Below are 20,744 nucleotides of genomic sequence, written 5' to 3' on the forward strand. Positions count from 1 at the left end.
CCGGCGTTGTCGATCGGTTGAAAATAGCGGCAATGCGAGTCACCCTGCACCCATAGGCCTGCAGCCTGCTGCTCATTTATAGCCTTGAAGCCAAGGAAACAAAGCCGCAAACTGCAGCTTCAAACGAATGTTGCAGGAGAGGATGATGGGCGTTGTGAGCGGGGGGGGAGGAGGCTACTGACGGAGAGCTGAGATGAGTTCTGCTGACATGCCCAAGGTTCTGCTGACGTAAACGCAACGATCTCGGACGTTCTCGGCTGATGATCCTCAGCGCAGTCACCCCAATAACTGCGGTGTAATCAAATGTTTTCCACTCAAACCAATTCAGTGCAGCCCTTTTGTAGCCAACGGACCAACAGCGGCAAGCGCAAATCACTCGTGTGTCCACAAGTGAAGCTAGCACAGTGTCAGGGTTGTCTAAGCCAAACCTTTATCGGGTGTCAGGTCAAGGCCTAGCACGCGAATCCCACATTGCCATACATAACGAGCGGCTCTGCAGTGGAAAAATCCCAAATGCCAATGGAGCAAATGGGATATAAAAGGAAACTGAAAGCCAATTTGATCATGAAACTTTGGGCTTGCATGAGAACAACGTCAACCATCTATCATGTTATAATTATTATATAGTACAATGCGAATAATGCAAAATCTGGTCGTGCAGGTACGCTAACCAGAAGCGGCACATTTTTATTATCTTACAATGAAACAAAACCTGATCACACTAAGCGGGTAGATTCGAGCACCGTTTGTCTCAAAAGGGAAATACAACACGAGGGTTTGTACCCACGAACACACGAGCCATTTCAGTGCGATATATTCCGCCAAAGCGTTGCAAGTCCGACAAGACTATTAAACGCGATCATCGCATCATGCGGAGAGACGAGGGAAGCCTCCTGGAGAGATGAATGAGACGGAGATGGTCGTGAACCCTCAAAAAAGCAACTTTGAGGGAGGTTTTGATTTAAAGCTTTCGTGACTGCAGGGATTCATATTCTTGGTTCTTTCGGTAAAGCCACGTAGAAGGGAAACAATAAAATAATACAAATATTAAACAATAAGAATTTGAGGGAGGTTTCGAGTAAATGTTAACAGGTAACATTTAAAGAGACACTTAACAGAGTTATGTCTTGAAGCTACGGGGCAATTGAGATGCATGTATGTATGTATGTGCTGGAGGAGGCTGTCACATGGCTCTGTGGCTTCATGGGGGTTGACGTCCACTCACAATAGATAACATTGACAAATATTTGTATTTTCTTGCATATCTGGCGCTCGAACTGTATGACAGTCACGTGTAAAAACATTCATAAAATTAATCAATGTACATTCAACTTCTTTCGCACCGTACATAACCAACCGCGTTAACCAGAGGTGCTCATAGCTAATCGGACATATATATGCGGTACAAATATTTAACAAAACAATATTATAAAGAGTTGCAGTATCTCGCCCTGTTGGAATGAACTATAGAATTCCCCGTGTTTTCCAAGGCGTTATTTTTCAGGTCACCGAGTGGGGCTCCCCGCGTGCCATCGCGTGACCCAAATTTCCTCCGCCGTGCGCTTCGCTGCTAAAGTTTGCGTATTTTGGCACAATGTGCTTTGATTTGACACCCATCTCATTTCACCGCGTCGGATTTACTCCCTCACCAGAAAATCCGAGCGCCTCGGAGCGACAGCACGGGTGAGGCTGTGCCTGCAGGCCGTGTTGGAATAAACAAAAATGAATGCATGCCCCAAGCGAAACCACAATTGCAAAAATGTGAAAATACAATTTGTATTCATTGGCCGTCAATAATAATACGGCAGGTTTGTTTAAATGCTACAGCAAATTAAACACTTCCCAGAAAATTATATTAAACGATTAGATTCAGTCTATTAACGTGCTGTGCAAGCAAGTTGAATTGCATTTGCTGTGATGTGCATCGTTAATAACCATGGGTTGCTGCCAGAACAAAACCACAACGTCTGAATGCTGCGGGGCAAAAAAAAAGATAAGCGTGGGCATCTGCAGAATTACGTCTGGCAACTTTAGAGTTTTGAGAAAAGTGGATGAACAAAGCACAATCTGGGGTCTGGAAAAAAAACCTTTGACAGCGAGTTGAGAGCTCATGATGGCAATTTATTTAGCATTGCAGGAGACGTCGCGGCACACGGCCAATTATTTGTTTCGTCGTTCACACCGTGGCGAGCAAATAGGTGTAAAATATAACGTTGGGTTCAAAATGTACTCCTCCGTTTGCTATCTGAAGGTTAGGATATGACACGCAAAAAAAGCTGATTCTGGATAAGAAAATGGAAGAAGAAGAAGAAGAAGTGAGAGAGCACCTGCCAAGTCTTCTCTGGGTCAACTCGGACTGAAATGAGCAACCAGTGCCATCATTTCTGTGGAGAAAGGAATCAAGGCAGCCAGGAAGGTTCTGAAAACTGGTCCAAGAGCATGAGGATCGTGCCAGATGGCTGCACACGGATTCGAACCCACTACCTCTGAACCGAGAGACATGTACGTTCGTAGATTGAACTTCAATCGCACCGTACATAGCCAACCGTGCTCATTGCAGGTGTGCCGGACAAGGACAACAGACTAAACACAAAAATCACATCTAAATAAATGAGCTTTCACTCTAGATGAAATTAAAAGTGCATAACGCCAGTGGCTTCCTAACATCTGAAGGAAGAGCGTTCCAGATGGCCGCAGAAGCACGTCCGAAAGCGCCGCGCGCGATGCGGTGACCGCCGTCTTGTGGTTTATGCAAGGCGGAAGCGGTGCCCCCCCCCCCCCCCTTGACGGTACAAAACCTGCATGCCCCACTCACAACGACCAAACACGAGGCTCGTGCGTCGCGCATCCACAAGCGCACGCACGATTTAATTCGCGCGAAGGGGGCACGCAAATTCAGGGAATTTGATCCATAGTTAATTCTCGCTCTCGCTCGTAATTAAAAAATACCTCTCGGCCAATGTCGTCCGCCATTAGCCAAACGTTTAAGACGGCCATTTATCTTACGTACGTGCAGCATCGTGTGCGTGCTTTGGATGAGCTCACCAATGGAATTAATTTGCACTCTTGGTGTCAAAATACGTGGTTCTAAAATAGACTTTCAGCAATCGTTCGCTCATAAAGGGATACCGTGAAGATTGCATCACGTTCGTGTCTGGCTGGCCAGAGGCATCAATTAATGGAATAATTATAGCCCGAGAACAGCTCCCCGCATGACGGCTGCTGCGGAGAATCTGCAACGCGGCTCACTCTCTCTCTCATGATCACCATCAGACAGCGGATGCTCTGTGCCCACGCAGATAAGATGTTTACACGTGTCCAGTTAAGCGACATCTTCAGATGTAAAAAAAGAAGTGGCATCAAAATTGAAGCGCATACTAAGAGAAAATAAGTGAACTCTTGAAGCTCTTAAGAGTGCACACAATTCACCTTTGCCAAGCAACCAGATTCGTGCCCTGGGTTTGCGCGCCGCCTTTTAGCGAGATTGGTTGAGGCACAACACGAAGTCTAAGCTTGCAAAACTCTCTTTCTTTATGGGGTACTTGGCCCATTTTGTGAATGTCATGAATGTGGTAGGAGACCAGGGTGCAAGGAAAACACACACGTAGCCGAGTCAAACACACACATATACTCTTATGTCTCTTACAAACGTCGTCACTGTTCCATCATGGGTGTCTTATGCATACAAGTCCCCTCTGCACAAGCCAATAACCCTGCCAGCAGTTCACCCCCTCATTAAAAAACTTTGCAGGGACTTCGAGAAAGAGCCATCAGACTCGAAACTAAACCATTTTTATTTGACCAAATAAGGCCCACTGAGCTACGCAACTCATTTTCAGAAGCGACATGGCTATTACAAATGATAGCTCAATGAAGTGGCTTGTCAAGTGCCAATTTATAGCAGCCGAATACTCTAAATGTGGAAGGAAAAACACAAGGACCCAGATAAAAATCCACACGATCACAGGGAGAATGTGTAAACTCCACATATACAGGCGTCAAGATCGAACCCACGACCTCCTATATACCAGGCAAGGTAATTACCGTCTTCGCCAGCGTGAGACTCAAAGAAGCTTTCCCGAGTAAAGATGCGTCGTAATAATAATAAATATGTGTACTCTATAACACAATGCAAGTCTTCTTTTTTTAATATGATAGAATGGTAAGGGGTGGGTTTTCAAAAACACAATCAACACGACGGTGCTTGGCGCGCTAAATCGCTGGATCGGGGCCGCTGTGCACCCAGAGTGCTGCTCAAACCAGCGGACGGCATTAATATTTGAGCTGATTTGTGGCGCTTGCTTGTGGTGCAACAGCGCAGAACCTGTTCGCAGGAATCCATTAGGGGGGGTTCCCCCAGGAGCAGAGACGCCACTGCTTATACCAGAGGGGTCAGCAGGTCACCATCATCCAGGACAGAGGTAAGCAAACAGCCACGAACTATGGATGCGGAATGTATAAACCTAAATCTGCAGTGCCATCAACCCCAATGAAATTATACACCCACGTTCCAGCAATTTTCCGCATGAAATTAATGCGTTGGCTACATTTTTTGTATTATTTCAATGGCTGCGATGTAGCGATGTCTTCGTGGTTACAAAATTCACCAACGAGCCAGTTTTCCAGCAAGTTCACCGCACGAATTCTGCAATCAACCGCACAGTGATTTTTGGCGATGGGTGTTGATAAATGAGAAGTGGAGACGTCACAGCGTCTCATGAAAACGGACATTTAGCATTTTTTAGCAAGTGAAATATGGTACAAAACATTTTACCGATCATGTAATGTTGTGTTTATTCCATTATCGAATGTTACAGCATTGGGCAAAAAAATACATTTTTCTTTGCGGTAAGGACTGGTTTCACGAGATAACAATGGGTAAATCAGTAAAAACCCACCTTTGCCCAAGCGAGAATCAATGGAGATTGATTTACGTATGTTTGTATTATTTCCCGTTTGCAATGAAGATATGCGATCCCCCCCTCCTTTCCATCACCGTGAGCACAGCTACCGCCCGGAAAATGCAGCCACCATGCGCTAATGCCACCCGACGCCCCTGGGCAATGGAGACTCCCCGCCCACCAACCCCTATCAACGGCAACACGGCTCTCGCGCGCGCGAGCGACAAACTAACCAAGTGCACATATCGATCGAGGCACGGCTTTTTCATCATTACGGATTCACAGCAGTGGAGCGAAATAAGATCCTGCCTCACAAGATCATTGCACCTACAGTCAACAACACGGACACCCGGCGGAGCTATATTCCCCGTAGATTGCAGGACTTGCAGCCCGATAGAAACTGTAGCGTCATGTAGAGCCCGAGCAGGTGCCTACGCGACACGTTACTAGCCAAGCCACCGAAACAGCAGTGCCGGGCATGTGGGGAGCACTACCGCGCGCACTAGGGCAAACACAAAGACGCAGTGACAAGGAAACATCACCAGCACCCATTGCGACTGCTGCATTTAAGGTATTCTGGGGTGCTGTTAGCGAGCACCAATTAAGGCCGGCATGGCACACCAAGGGGTGGGTGGCCAGGTACTCATTGAAGGCTGAGTCGACCTAGAAGAGGCCCAGGACAGGTTCAGATAATCGTCACTGGTCGTGAAAGAGAATCAAACTGGGGCCGCCGGGTTCGAAACGCAGTGCACTATCCACTGCACTGCAGCTCACCACTACACCACTGGTAGCTTCACACACACCAACACACACACCCACCCATGAACTAAAACAAAAATACTTCACATTCATTGATCAAAGACCTTGACCCATCCTGCTTCTCAAAAGGAGCTTTGGTATCTCAATGGCTCTTGCAGGGTAACATGAACCTCCGGCTGACAGATCCATGTATTGATTGACATATAGATCCCACCGTCACTCCGATTAGTCACGTGTTACCTTGATGTCATGCTGCAATTAGTACTGTGCCTGGAGCAACGTGGGCACGTACGCACCTCAACTGTTGATTTTGAATCGGCATTCATTGGAATAGCGCAGGGGTGGCCAACTTGTAACACAGACCAAGAGTCAAACAGTGCCCATGAGTTCTGCAAAGAGCCAAGTGAATATACAAGTGTGTAGATGTTGCGTGAGAAGGAACCAGGAAACTCTGCTGCTGTTGATGCTGGAGCTTAGACCACTAAGAGATTGGGGGGAGGGCCTTATCAGAATAAAAATCTGAATATGTTATTGTACTGGAGGTATCCGATAAGCTATATGAAGCTCTTTTTCACAGATGTCCAGTAGGAGCGGGTCAGAACGTTTCAACAATACAAAAATAGGACAGTAGTACAAGAAAGGTAAACAAATCACCCAGAAATATACAAATAAAACTAATCCATTCCCATCCTTCCAGGCAAAGCACACCGAGGTATTAACTTATTTTTCAGAAGTGACCTGGCCACAAATGAAATCACAAAAAAACGGCTTATCATTTGGACATTTACAGCAGAAAAATTATCTAAATAATAAAAAAAACGTACATATCCAGGTACTCTGTGTTTTTTAACCCCCCTCCACCTCAAATCCCTCTATAAGCATTGGGTAGTTGTGGAGAGGCAGGAGTTATTGTACCTGGGCAGTGTGTTCATGGCCAGCTCCGGCTTAGCACAACAGGAGGTCTCACTTCAAATCAGTCGAGTTTGCATTATCTTTTCACCCGGCTGCATAATGCCCTGTGGAAATGGTCTGGGGGCCTGTTACTCTGCACCCTTCTCTGTGCTATTTAGTCCCAATGCGGCTGATTACGTACTGTACAGAATGGAAATGGAGCCCAGGTGGAAAAATGCTCAATGTTTTTTTTCAGTTATGGTAAAACTCTCTGCAGGCTACGCGATTCCGCATTTCACCGCTAAACAAAGGTAAAGACGACGTCGGGTCACGCGCGTCTTCCATTTGACAAACGGATTGATGAGAAGAAAAGCTCAAGCTTCACTGGGCAACATCTGTCGCGAGTTCCAGCAAGAGTTACTCCATCATTCCTGGGGCATCGGAGACAGTGCACGGTCAAGTGGACGAGGACGCCGCTGCACACATGCTGGATGGCTGCTTCCGTTATGGATAGATGCACCGTACGCGAGCCAACTTCGTACGATCCGAGTTCAAATCCCTGGCCTCGGGTCGACTCTGCGAGTCCATAATCACCACGCAAGGTACCAGGACTAGTGCGGTGAACACCGCCTGTGGTGGCGCCACCGCTGAGTGGGGGAGGGAGGCCGTCGTATATGATGCGATTATCACTGGGCAATGGGAAACTTCCTCCTCTGGCTCAACAGGCCACCAATGATAGTAACCACCAGCAAAACGCTCATTTCACCACGGGCATGATTTAGATTATTCTTTTTTACCTGTCCTGATAAAGAGCAAAGCCCCGTCTTGTTATACTAAGTAGTGACTGCATTTATCCCATACAGTAAATTCGCACGCTTGCACCGTCTTTTTTGATTTGCGTGCGTTCATGTCACTGCTAGACTAAAACATTTACAGCTTTCTTAACTTTTTTCTGGTGCCTCTTTGCTGTCATTTTCTTTGCACTGTGTTTTTTTTTTATGCACGTATTGGGCGTTTCGTTTACGACCGATGAACACATCGTTTGTTAGTTGTGGAAATACCCCTTAAGGACTCTGGACCCGTTCTCGGCAACATTTGACTTGCTTTGTCTTTGTGTTATTGTTGCTGCTGCTGCTGCTTCATGCACCATCCATCTCCCTTGGAAAACAGCCGGGGAAACTGGCCAAATAGGATCATCCGTGTAAAAAAAAGAAATATGAACTCAAACTTGAGTGACAATTCAAAAAGAGCAAATGAAAATACATACTGCCTGAACATATTTGCAATACTAGCAAGCCTACAAGGGCATCCATAACGTGAATGCAATTAAAGTGGCTTCATTCCCTACACAGACCAGAGATTTGTATTGGTCCCTTACGGACGGTGGTGCATTCATGAAGTCGTTAAGAGAATACCATTATAACCCCCCAAAATAAGTTTTTTGGTTATTGCAGATTCTGTAAATTATTTAAATGAATAATAAAAGTACAAGGGAAAAGGAAGTCTGTGTAACGACTTCAAAGTAAAACGTCATAAGTGGCCCTCTCAGACGTATGTTTCCCAGCCATATTTTCTAAAGCAAGACAACCTTGGACTGGTTACATCCTCGGTATGAATCCGCAATGCGTAGGATAGAAAAAAACTAACACTGGTGGGCCCGCATCCTATAAGCATTACCCGTTCGTGTTTTCAATGTAACTTTTGTCACACCGATGATGAATACACTGATGATAAACCTAAAACACACACACCCAAACTGTGCTTGTTCCATCCCTTTTTTTTCAAAACATTACAATAATAACCAGTCCTGGGCACAAATAATGGTCCAAAACCACCATGACTGACATGGCGTGGGGGAGACCTTCGTTAAGCAAGTGAATGGACAAAGGGCCGTAAATGATTAAATTTTATATCACAAATACAATCCAAGAAGCAGTATGTGTTTGGCAGGCAGTTAATTTCAATTAACCACGACTTCTTATAACAAATGCACGATGCTGATTGCGCTCGTAAGAAAGAAACACAAATGACCAAGATGGGCCCATAATTCAGGCTTCTCTCGCCCGGAGGCTCTGGGTGGACAGGGCATATTGGCATGTGTAAAATCACCAGGGTGCACTCCGCCACAGCCTCAGGTGTCGCGTGTTGGCAATTAGCCATCCGTCTGCATCCCTGGGGTGAGAAGCACCGATTATGCATCCTTTACTTGTGTTTTTTTTATTTAATAGAGGAGTATCACGATGAGCAAATGCAGAAGCTTCTTAAACTCATGCCTCGACCTGTTTCCCACCAAGCCGCTAGATGTGCCCCTTGATGTGCTGCTACCAGGCCACTGGATGTGTTAATAATAATCTCTGTTTCAAGGTCTCTCTGATTGCATTTGAATGGGCTGTGTCTTAGGATGAAAGGAAATATTCTTTTAATTCGTTTTTATGCATTTAATTACGTGCCAAAACTTGTCCCCTAATACTCATATCTATATAAAGGGCTTGCCCCTGTCACGTGAGGCAGTCATTCTCTGTATAAAGGCCAGCTTTTTTGCAAATTACCACATTTCAGTGTCTTTATCGTTCACTTAGCAGAACACAGCATGTGTGGATTGCTTGGCACGTCTCGGTGTGCCGTTACAGATGACTGGAGGATTCAAATTGTAGACGCCACGCAAATTAGGCGAGCAGCGAGCACTCATCGTGCGGGCATTCACCAGATACGGCACAAACAAGGACACCTGTATTCACATAAAGTATGGTCTCTTATGACGCCGTAGTAGTTGCGTCCCTAAAGAATACCAAGTTATGGAAAAATCACGTTATCATTAATAATACGTAACATTGGGTAAAGCACAGTCCGCGATAACGCGTGAGATGTGTACGCAGGCTGAACAAAGACTGAGGCGCGTGAGTATCGTCTAGAAGCATCCAGCAGCATCCCGCCTTGTGTGATGCCACGCCGAGGTAGCCGTACAACCGCTTATTCCTACTGTTCACTCTATCATGTGACATCCAATTCGGGTTATGAAAACACGCAGTATTCTAGATGAACGGACTGCATAATCACACAAATCATACTTATTTCCCGACATTAAAAACGATCACAACACACAGATTGAGAACATTGCAGTTGATACACACGAACTAGAACAAGAGACATTCATTTACACACAAGTAATTTGCTATTATCCACATTGTTTTCAGATAAGAGGAGTTTTACCCGCGTTTAAACGTGGATAATAAGACGACCGAGAAGATTAACTTCTGGGAATATCCGTTCCACAAGTTCCATACAATCGTAGACTGTGCAATATATGCTATAACGTGCATGCAGGTTTAATTTGCACATGACTCAGAATCAGAATATATATCAATACTGGAGGAATCCGATGAGCTATAAAGCTCTTTTTCACATATTTCCAGGAGGGGCAGGTCAGAACAAAAACATGCCGAGAGTGCAAATTATAGGCAAGATAAACAAATTACATTAAAAATATATACAAATAAAACTAAACTATGCTTTTTATCTTACGAGGTAAGGCCCCCTGAGCCATTTGCATATGTTGCAGAAAGTGTACTCAAATAGTGCAATGGCAAAACATAAAGCATGCTGGCCAAACACGTCCACGGTAAAGTAACGTTACCCTTCCAAAACACTCAGCCCAGCGTGATGTGACATCGCAGCAAGTGAAGCCTTTGCGTAAAGGGGCAAGGCCACGCGAGTTACCACAAACAAAATGTCATCGGTCCAGTCCAGAGCACGTGGGCCACACGGTGATCTCCTAAGCGAATGAGCGATAAACCTACAAGAGAGTGCCCACCCACCCCAAATCCCCCCCCCCCTGTATAGCCTTCAACACCGTTGGGGCAAATGCTGTTAGCGAGTACCTATGAATGCCGACATGGCATACGAGGGGGTGGGTGGCCAACACGACGCCCGGCAGCTGCCTTTGTCTCCACAGTGGCGATGTTTTTACACACCGTACCAGGAAGTCACTGGAGGCTGAATCGACCTAGGGGAGGCCCAGGACCGGTTCAAATATTCGTTACTGGTGTTGGCCGTGAGCGGGAATAAAATTATGGTCGCCGGGTTTGTAGCACAGCGCGCAAACCGCTACACTACCGCTCACCCACCCAACCACCGACCCAACCACCCACCCAACCACCCACCCAACCACCCACCCACCCAACCACCCACCCAACCACCCACCCAACCACCCACCCCCCCTCCCCTCCCACTCACCTGCCTCAGGGCAGCAAGCACATACAAGGCTGTCAAATGAGCGAGTTGCATCCCGCCAATCGGCCTGATTAGGACACATGCAACTAAATGACGCATGCACGCCATCCTTTTTTGGGATGGGCAGCGGCATAGACACGGATGGGTGCGCGGTAATGTACGTCGCATGTTCTCTTCATTACCAACAAGATATTTAACGACATCATGGTTAATGGGCCGACACAGCTTTGCAGGGCCGGCGGAGCAGCCAATCGACAAGCTGCGGCCTTTTCGGTTTTATTTTTGCCGAAGACTATTTATTTTTAATAATCTGATATCATTGACCCTTTCAGTTAAAAAATAAAATATTTTGGGGGGAATTTTGTGACGAATTGAACAAATTTAAATTGTTCAGGTAGAGCAAATCCATCGAGCGATGGTCCACTTGACATTTTTATTTGCTGCTTTAAACCAAATTTTATTGCATTATCATTTAAATGGCAGTGAAAATGGTTGTTTGATTTGCCATGCAATTGACAATTTCATTTTTGTTCAAATAAACTAAATCGTGTTGTACTTTTAAAATATGCAGCATCTCCATAAGTGTCAAACAAACGAGTTGGAATCACTGAAGGGAGTTACAATTGTTTGTTAGCATGACACAAAAGATTACGAAAATGTCTAACATTTAGCTGATGAAAGTTAAACTTTATACATGAGGCTCCGCGACGTTTAAATAAGTAGATCCACGGTTGCCAGAGTCAAATAGTCAAATGCGAAACAAAGCTGTCGAGGGCAATGTTGGCAGAGACGAAAGGATAACATTCGCATGCTGGTGAATGTTCCTTCCTGTCAAGATTTGCAGCGAAAAAATGTCAGCGTCCCCCCGCGTCCCCCTCACCCAATAAAACAAAATTTGGAAATATGCTGAGGAAATGTGTTTTAGGTGTTAAGTCAAAAAGGGAATCTGGTACGAGATGTTTTCCTATTCAATTGACCACCTTAACCCTTTCCCGTTCCAAGACGCCTGCAAGTTGCAGGGTCGGTGGTGTCCCATTCACCGCCGAACCTCGGAACTTGCAAGCCGCTCAGCTTTCATTTTGTTTAGAGAGGCGTAGCGCCGTTGTTTTTAAAGACATTCACCGCAGAGAACTGGAGTGACATGACCGCCGCACTCTACGATAGCCGGCACCAAACTGTGCCGCCACACGTCCTCCCGCATGGCCTCTTAACTTCCAAATTCATTTGGAATCAATTCTGTTCCGATGACATAACCGTACAGAATCTGAACGGAATCTAAAGAAAAACTGATGACGTACACGTACGTCATCGAAATGGGAAAGGGTTAATCAGCATTTTATGGATAATATTGTACTCGTATATTGAACCACGCAATTATTTCACACATGTGTTTTAACTACGTATATACATGTTGAACTAATAATACATCTCAATGGTATGTTGAGCCCGCTCTACAGCCTAGAGCACCGGTTCTAAACCTGGGATCAGAATCAGAAATCTTTACTTATCCTGGAGAAATCTGATGAGCTATGAAGCTCTTTTTCACAGACGTCCAGTAGGGGCAGGTCAGAAAGTTACAACAAACAATACAAAAAACGATAGGAGTGCAAAGTATAGGAATGATAAGCAAATCACTAGAAATGAATAGGTGCAAAAGAAGTTAAACATACATACTAAAACTAAACTATTATTTTACCAGGTAAAGCCAACTGAGCCATCAGTTATTTAAAGAAGCGACTTGGCCACAAATGGATAGCTAAACAAAGTGGTTTATAATGACGTGGAGATTTATAGCAGCCAAATAATCGAAACGATTTATTTTACAAAACACTTTTTTGTTAATTGCATGGTCTACAAAAACAGTGAAGGGGGCTGCCAGTGATCCACAGGGTCAGAAAATATGGGAACCACCGGCCTAAAGGTCACCTCTGGGCCCAGTTTTCACCTCTATTTGAATCCCATCTGAGTAAACTTTAAACTATTTTTTTTATTTTACCAGGTAAGACCCGCTGAACTACATAGCTCTTTTTCAGAAGCGACCTGGCCACAAATGATAGTTCAACAATGTGGCTTATCACGTGGAATTTAATCGCGGCCAATTACTTTAAACAAATGTTTCTAAATGTAGAGGGGAAAAACTGGAGAAATCCACACAATCACGGGGAGAACGAGCAAACTCCATATATACAGGCATCAGGGTCAGGATCGAACCCACGACCCTTCTGTATACCAGGTGAGGTAGTTAACATCTCGCCACCGTGGTAGCCCAGATCACCCACCAATGCATCAGACAACGCATCGTTGCACCGGATGACACTGCGCGACATCTGACATGTGGTGTGGACAGAACAGAATTATGTATTTGGTACAGCTAGGTTTTACAGTGCTGCCCATGGGTTGAGAAAAAAAGTTATTCATCCTAAAATCCAATTTCCCTCATTTATTCAGGGTGAATGTTCATCAAAAGTACGGCAACATTTTTGTTCAAAGAAAATTTTCACATTTGGGATTTGGCAAATTGATTCGGCAGCCATATAATTCTATATATTTTTTTTTACAATTTACATCATAGTATATTTAATGTGCACATTACTAAAGACGTCGCATTTCACTAATGGAAGCAATTTCATTAAACATATTTCATAAAAAATACTCAATGGCACGGTAACCACTAAGATCTAATATCTTTATTGATGACGTAGCTTATACTGTACACATTAAAGTGCCCTATTGATTGAATGACTCACAGAAAACGTCCATCTCCCTTGGCATTCCAAAGTCGAGCATCAACATTTCATGTTGCAGAGACAAAGGTCCTGAGAGCATCTCCAACCGACTTCTCGAATCGTGCACCCCCCTCACCAGCTGGTTCCGGTTTCACAGACTCTGGCAGGGACAACGAGCTGAGCAGAACCTCAGTGTGCGATCAGAACTCCCCACTTTACACGTACAGGTTTCCCTTGCCTTACGCGGCAGACGCGTTCCAAAGAAAGAGAGCTCCGCCACACAGCGAAATCGCCGTGGCGTGGACCGCACTCACCCAGCCCACAATGCACCGCATGAGACGGCTACCTGCCGAATAGTACACACACACAGTGCTGTCCCACGTCCGACCAGAGCCGCATGCGCGTGAATTCAGACCGCATTGAATGGCGAATTTTGGTAAGAAATAAGTTGGCCGCATATACACGAAATCGCACAAAAAGAACCCGCTTAAAGCGTATAACACATACGCAGTAGGCTATATATCATATTACAGTGATACCTCGGTTCACGAACGCTTCTGTTCACGAACAACTCGGTTCACGAACAGAAAAGTTCATAAAAATATGCTCCGGTTCACGAACTCCGCTTCGGTTCACGAACAGGAGCCGCAGCCATTGTAATGCTATTTCCAGGCTGTCACGTGGTCGTGACTTCCTGTAGGAAGATCGTGGAGAGAAGAAGAGACGCAGAAAGGAGTACTGTGAGTACTGTGAAGACACTTTCAGTGACTTTTTGCTTTTTGGTGTGCTTTTTAGCACATACAGTACTGTACTACTGTACTGTACAATACTGTACTTACTGTATTGTACAGATCACCCGTTTGAGTGCTTACTGAAGTCATCTCAAGCAAGGTTAGTGTTCTCTCTTTATACATTACTATACTGTACAGTACTAATGTGTATTGTAATTTGTTTCATATTTGTGTGCTTCAAAAACCAAAAAAAAAGGTCAGAACGGATTAACCGGATTTACATTGAACCCTATGGGAAAATGTGCCTCGGTTCACGACCAATTCGGTTCGCGACCAGAGTCAGTTCACGAATTAAGTTCGTGAACCGAGGTATCACTGTATTCTCAGCATTCACGTATACTTTGCAGGTACTGTTTGTGTTCACTGTAACACACACCAAGGGGAAAAACACGATCATGACGATGAGGCTATGGAATACGTATTGACATGTTACACGTCCAAACCTCTGCTCGAGAGGCAGCAAGAAACACTAGCGCAGTGTGACGATGCAAGTGATGGGTTGGTGGATTATTATTTGTAGATAGATTGTGTGTGTGAGCGAAATCGGTACATTGGAACGAGCAGGAGAAGGTAAGTTTCGTACTTGTAGATGCTGCGTTTGTATGCTCTGCCTGTAAGTACGTATGTATGTTCAACTTCTTTCGCATGGTACGGAGCCAACCGTGCTAATCGGAGGTGCCTGCCTACACGTACGCGTGCCTTCCTCGTGACTCCTCTGGCTTCTCTCCTCACAATTCAATTGGCCAAACATCTCAAACAGAGCCCTCCCGAGACTGTTGAGCCCCATTAAGGCTTTCCCTGCGCAAAAACAAAGTCGTACTCTATTTAATGCACTGCGCTATGAACCCAGCAACACGAGTGTGATTTCTGGCCATGGCTGACATCAGCGGGGAGTGATTTGTGAACAAGTCCGAACTGAGTGGCGTGGTGAATTATGGTCAAACAATCCTCGTGACTGACCCGGCACGGGCAAGGCCTTGATCCATTAGTGGATTGACAAAAAGGCTATCAATTATTATTAAATGGAATCATGATACTGTATTATTATTTATAAATGCTGATCTAACGAGCAAAGCAATATGGAAAATCCCCACTGTGTCACAGCTTCCAATGGAGATGAAAGCAGCCTCACACTCGCTGGAGCAGGGACACACCTTACCTTTGGCCGATTTGACTGCATTCATAAGACACCCACATTTCCCAGAAAGCCCTTGAGCCCTACCCTCACACATTCACCGGTTCTGGCTGAGTGTGGCCGAGCCGTCGTGGGCCCCTTCACTGAGGCACGGCACAGCGCCGCCCAGGCCACCAGCAAGCACAAAGACAAAGACCCCCCCCCCTCCAGCCTTAACAGACTTATGAAGGCTGGCACAGCACACAAAGGGGTGGGGCGGGTGGCCAACACCACGCTCGGCCGCCTTCGTCTCCCCAGTCCTGATGTTTGCACACCACACCGGGTATTCGTTTAAGGCTCAGTCGACCTAGGGGAGGCCCAGGACCAAATTCAAATATTCGCCACTTACTGGTCGGGAGCAGGAATTGAACTCAGGTTCATCGTGCAGTGCGCGAGCCACTGTGCCACGCACACTCACACAGGCGCACACGGGCACGCACAGGCACGGGTTATTATTAACACCAGCACGCGGACCTAATCAATCCTGCGCTAGGACTCTTCCCTAAGGCTACGTTTCCACCTGATTCACCCAATTATTCCGCTCCTCAAAAACATTATAAATTCCGCTGAGCCATCCGTCAATCACAAATTGTTTATGCCGCCACAAAACCATGGGCGCGCTTGCTTTGCGTTACCGGGACACCAAAATGGGAAGTTGAACTTCTGGTCTCCACCGTGCAACGCAAGACAATTTGGATTTCTGCAGCATCTAAACGCGACCGTAGCTCACACAATGGGTGTGTCGATTTAACAGGGAGGAGAGATGCAATCGGTCAAAGCGAGATGAAACAATGGTCTTGAGCCTGGACTTGAACAGGGGAGTCGACAGCACAGGTGTGTGTATGTATGTACGCTGAACTTCTTTTGCACCATACGCAGCCAACCCTGTTAATGGGAGGCACAGGGGGAAGGATGGCTGGGGTAAGGGGGAGTTCTCCAACCATTGTGCACAATAACAGCCACAAATATTTTAACTATTTTAGGTTGCAGGCCTAAATAACATCGACATGTGCTCATTCTTTTTGTGGAGGGGTAACACATTATACAAATGTCGTGGTGTACAAACATGTAACCAAGCGATAAGTAAGGGGATGGTGGACCATGCAGTGGTGGAGCCAGCCTGGGACACTCACCACAAAGAATGCAGTACAGCAAGTAGTTGTTAGACCTACATTGTGCATAATTTAGCTGCTTTAGCCCTTAATGTGGTTTATTCCAAAAAAAATAATTCGGAGCAGGACCAAAAATTCTAAAGCAACATCCTCCTGAAAATGTGCCTTGAGACTCAGTGACAAGAAAACAACTATAATAATTATCACTGTTATATACCAATTTAAATCTGTTAATTGTATTTGCATAATGAGCCCTCTCCATTGATGGTTCCCTCCCTGCTGCGTAGTGAGCAGCCCCACTGTCTGGTCCAGGGCAGCCGTGTGTCCTGCTGCACCTCCGCTGTTTGGTAACACGCACACAAAAAGACAAAGATCCCCCGTATAGCCTTAACAGACTGTCGGGGCAAGTGCTGTTCACGAGCACCTATGAAGACCGGCACAACACACGATGGGGTGGGTGACCAGCACCACGCCTGGCCGCCTTTGTCTCCCCAGTGGTGCTGTTTTACACACCGCACCAGGTAGTCATTTAAGGTTGAGTCGATCTAGGGGAGGCACAGGACCATGAGCGGGAATCGAACTCGGGTAGCCGGGTTCATAGCGCAGCGCGTTAAACGCTACACTACCGCTCTCCACGCACACACACACGTAAAGAGCGAAGAGGGCATTGCTCCATCTCACGTTTAAGCGCCACGTTTTTAACGCTTCAGTGTTACGAGCATTTATACAACGTCCGTGCAGAGGTGCCTACTGTCAGAAACGATTTTTTTTAGTTTTACCAGGTAAGGCGCACTAAGCTATACAGCTCTTTTTCAGAAGCGATCTGGCCATACACGATAGCTCAACGAAGTGGCTTATCACATGGAAATTTACAGCAGCAAAATACTCTATTAAACGCATGTTGATTCTAAACATTGAGCAAAAAAGCAGAGGACCCAGTGAAAAATCCACATGGCCACAGGGAGAGAGAACATGCATATACAGGCACGCCAGGGTCGGGATCGAACCCACGCCCTCCTGTATACCAGGCAAGGGAGTTAACGTCTCGCCGCTGGTGTAAACCCTGACGATCTTTGGCAAAGACCACACGCGGCACGGCGTCGCGTCGCGTGGAGGATGTGACCGGCAAGCGAAATCAGGAGGCGCGGCGAGAGCGGTTGCGGCGCCACGTTTTCTCTGCCGGCGACCGCCCGGCCGTGCGATGGGCAAAAACCGCTTCCCCTGCCGTTTCACGGTGGCCTCAATCCCAGCAGCGTGGTGATCGTGGGATTAAAGCCCAGGCAACCGTGCAGTTCCGTTCGGAGAAGAAAATCAGGGCACATGAATAATTAAGCGTATAGCGCGTAAAATCTGTTTGCCACCTCCGTTATATAAATGAATTTCTCTGGGGGGGAAAAAAAACTGAAATCCGTGCAAAGCAGTTGTCATGGTTGCATCTGATGGCTGCAGTTTGTTTAGCGTAAATGAGTGTTTGTAGAACGGACTATCGCTTTTTCTACCCGGGGTTTAGGATTTTATTTAACGCATCTCGAGAATGCATTTTTGCACAAGTACCGCAAACTCGTTACCAAAAACTGGGTGTGCGTTTTCAAAACGTGCCAACAGTCCCATTTCGCTCTCGTTCATGAATTAGGGAGCAGACACTCCGAGTACAGCATTTTGCAAAGAGGAATCTGCAAGGACAACCACTACCACTCAAGATAATTAATAAGCTGAGCTTATTCACGATCCCCTTAACACTTCTCTATTCAGCTAACTGCATCCACCACTGATGCTTCAGAGCACCAGACGAAAAAACCTCGATATTAGGACAACACTGTTTCACCTCTGTTTCATCTCTGACCGGTGACACACATGGCGGGATACACTTTATAACTCGTAGGCTACGTGCGTACAAGATACAACACATTGTGAATTAGGCCATTGTCTCTTGCAAGACAGCAACGGGTAAACTCAAGGAGAGCTTTTGGCTACGGCAGGGCAAGCTATGCCCTGCTCTTGTGAATTATGGTACAGCGGCACTGACGTCCACTGTCCAGCGGAACACCTCAATTACTTTATTCCTCCGCAAAATTGAATAAAACAACAACTTGCAGCCGGGTGTCAATCGGCTGCTGCTGGATGAAGGCCTCCCCCAAACCATGGCGGTCATTGAGGGGGGTGATTCACCATACTTCACCACGTTTGTCAGAATGGGTCCGCGAAGGAGGGTCAGATATCACATGCCACCGACGTTAGCCGTGGCGTGGAACTGAACTCAAGTTGCCGGGTTCACAGCGGAGTGGGGGGGGGGGCGAACCGCTCTATCCCTGCAGAGATGACCAGGTGATGACTGCAGTCAAAGCTTGGGCCAAGTCAAAACGGCTCAACAAGCTAGTCCTGCCTCACCTGAACCTGCAGCCTGACTCAAAAAGGTAAATATCTAAATGGTAATGGGGGGGAGGGGAGTTAATTACCCGTAAAGGTAAGCTTCGCATTCCCCACACAGTACGGTAAAACACTGACGCCTGATGGCCCGCACGCTCTCTGCTCGGCCCAATACGCACCGAATGCCCGTCGTCTGCCATGTCGACGTTTTTATCTCCGTTTCATTTCTGCCGTGGCCCACGCAGCACCGCGGATCTCTCCCGTGCAAAATAGCCCGGCGACCGGCTGAACGTGTAGCAAATAAAATAAACTTAGACCGAGTACGCAGTTCCATTTCTGCTGCTGTCAAGAATGTTTTATAGCTGCGCACCCCCCCCCCCACCCTCCTCCCCCACAATGCTGGGCAGCGTGTACGATAACACGCCCAGCAAATATCAATCACCACAAAGGTGAACAACGATGCACAAACACCAAATACAATTAAGTCAAAACAACAATAATAATGGCAAAGCGGGTGATATTAGGCAAAAGGCGATCAGATCTTATTTTGCAACGGCCAGCGAATCTCAAGAGGACGCCACTTATTTTCAATGCCGATTCATCGCGGTGAGCTCCACGCCCTGACCAGTTGGGAGAGACAACGGTTTGTACCTGAGCATTTATAAACAGCAAACCCTTCTCGAATCCATCATTTATATTTGCAAAAAAAAAATCACACACTGGGAGTTCAAACGGTCACGGAAAGGTCAGCGAGCTTTGCCAGTGCCACTGGTGAAGGCCGTGGCATTCACCTTTGCCAGGTCCAGCAAATCGTGTCTCTAAAAGCCCCCTGGCCACCAACAGGCAGAAGCATGCGTCACAAGTCCTTAAACGGACGACAAATCACAACTCAATGCCCGCTGGCAGCCGCCTTTAATTGTGTTCAAATTGCAGCTTTGTAGATGAAATTTTTTTTGGGGAGCCCCCCCCCCCCACTTCGGGACAATGCGATGCGTTGTCAGCTATGATGCGTTGTCAATTCAAGAAACAGCGTGCGTTAAATTAACGGTGCGGCGGCGTTACCACTGCTCTTCCAAAATAAAAAAAAAACGCCCAAAGCTTTTACTGCAATTAGAATACGCTGTCACGATGGGGGGAGTTCAATGCGGGGGTTGGGGGGGGTAACTAAACGTTCAAAACATCGTTGGCACATTCTCCAGCATTGCTTTACCTGTCAATGCAATGGCAGAGATGCCGTCAAGCTGTTTTAGAAACTGCCCGTGGCTGTCGCTTTCCCTTCACGTCGCAAATGACGTTCGAATCCCGTGGCCTTAACGCGAAGCGGAATTCAGAAGCGCACTCCGTGTAGTTGACACATTAAGGCCCCTTTTACATCTGACGGACTACTTGTTTTGTTTGCAAGCACCTATAAAGGACCGCAAAGCGCAAGGGGCAGTGTCAGACAAGTTCTGCATGCAATCACTTTGTCGCTCCAGTGCTGATGGTAATCACACTGCACAGGGTAATAATTTTAGGCTGAGCTCAAGGGACATCAATTGTCACTGACGATGTATTCACCATGGTCAGGGGAAACAAAGTACAGCCGTAATGCAGCGTGGTAGCCAACATTTCACCGTGTACACACACAACACACGCACAGACCACACGCGCGCGTATACAGGTGTACTTAGGAATTCAAAACGAAACGTTCGTCTTCAGCAGACGACACTTATACGCCAAATGGAAAAATAAAAAATTTAATACATTTTACCTTCCACTTACAGACTGCGATGGAAGACAACACAAGTTAATCT

The 20,744-nt window shown here is 46.3% G+C and overlaps 1 protein-coding gene across 5 annotated transcripts in view; it reads right to left on the bottom strand.

Annotated features, from left to right (window-relative positions):
- The window catches only part of LOC144931572 (serine/threonine-protein phosphatase 2A 55 kDa regulatory subunit B beta isoform), a 210,270-nt gene that overhangs the window by 81,689 nt on the left and 107,837 nt on the right, over positions 1-20,744 (bottom strand). The window lies entirely within an intron of this gene.

The sequence above is a fragment of the Lampetra fluviatilis genome, chromosome 4 (genome assembly GCF_964198595.1).
Source record: "Lampetra fluviatilis chromosome 4, kcLamFluv1.1, whole genome shotgun sequence".
NCBI classification, from domain to species: Eukaryota; Metazoa; Chordata; class Hyperoartia; order Petromyzontiformes; family Petromyzontidae; genus Lampetra; species Lampetra fluviatilis.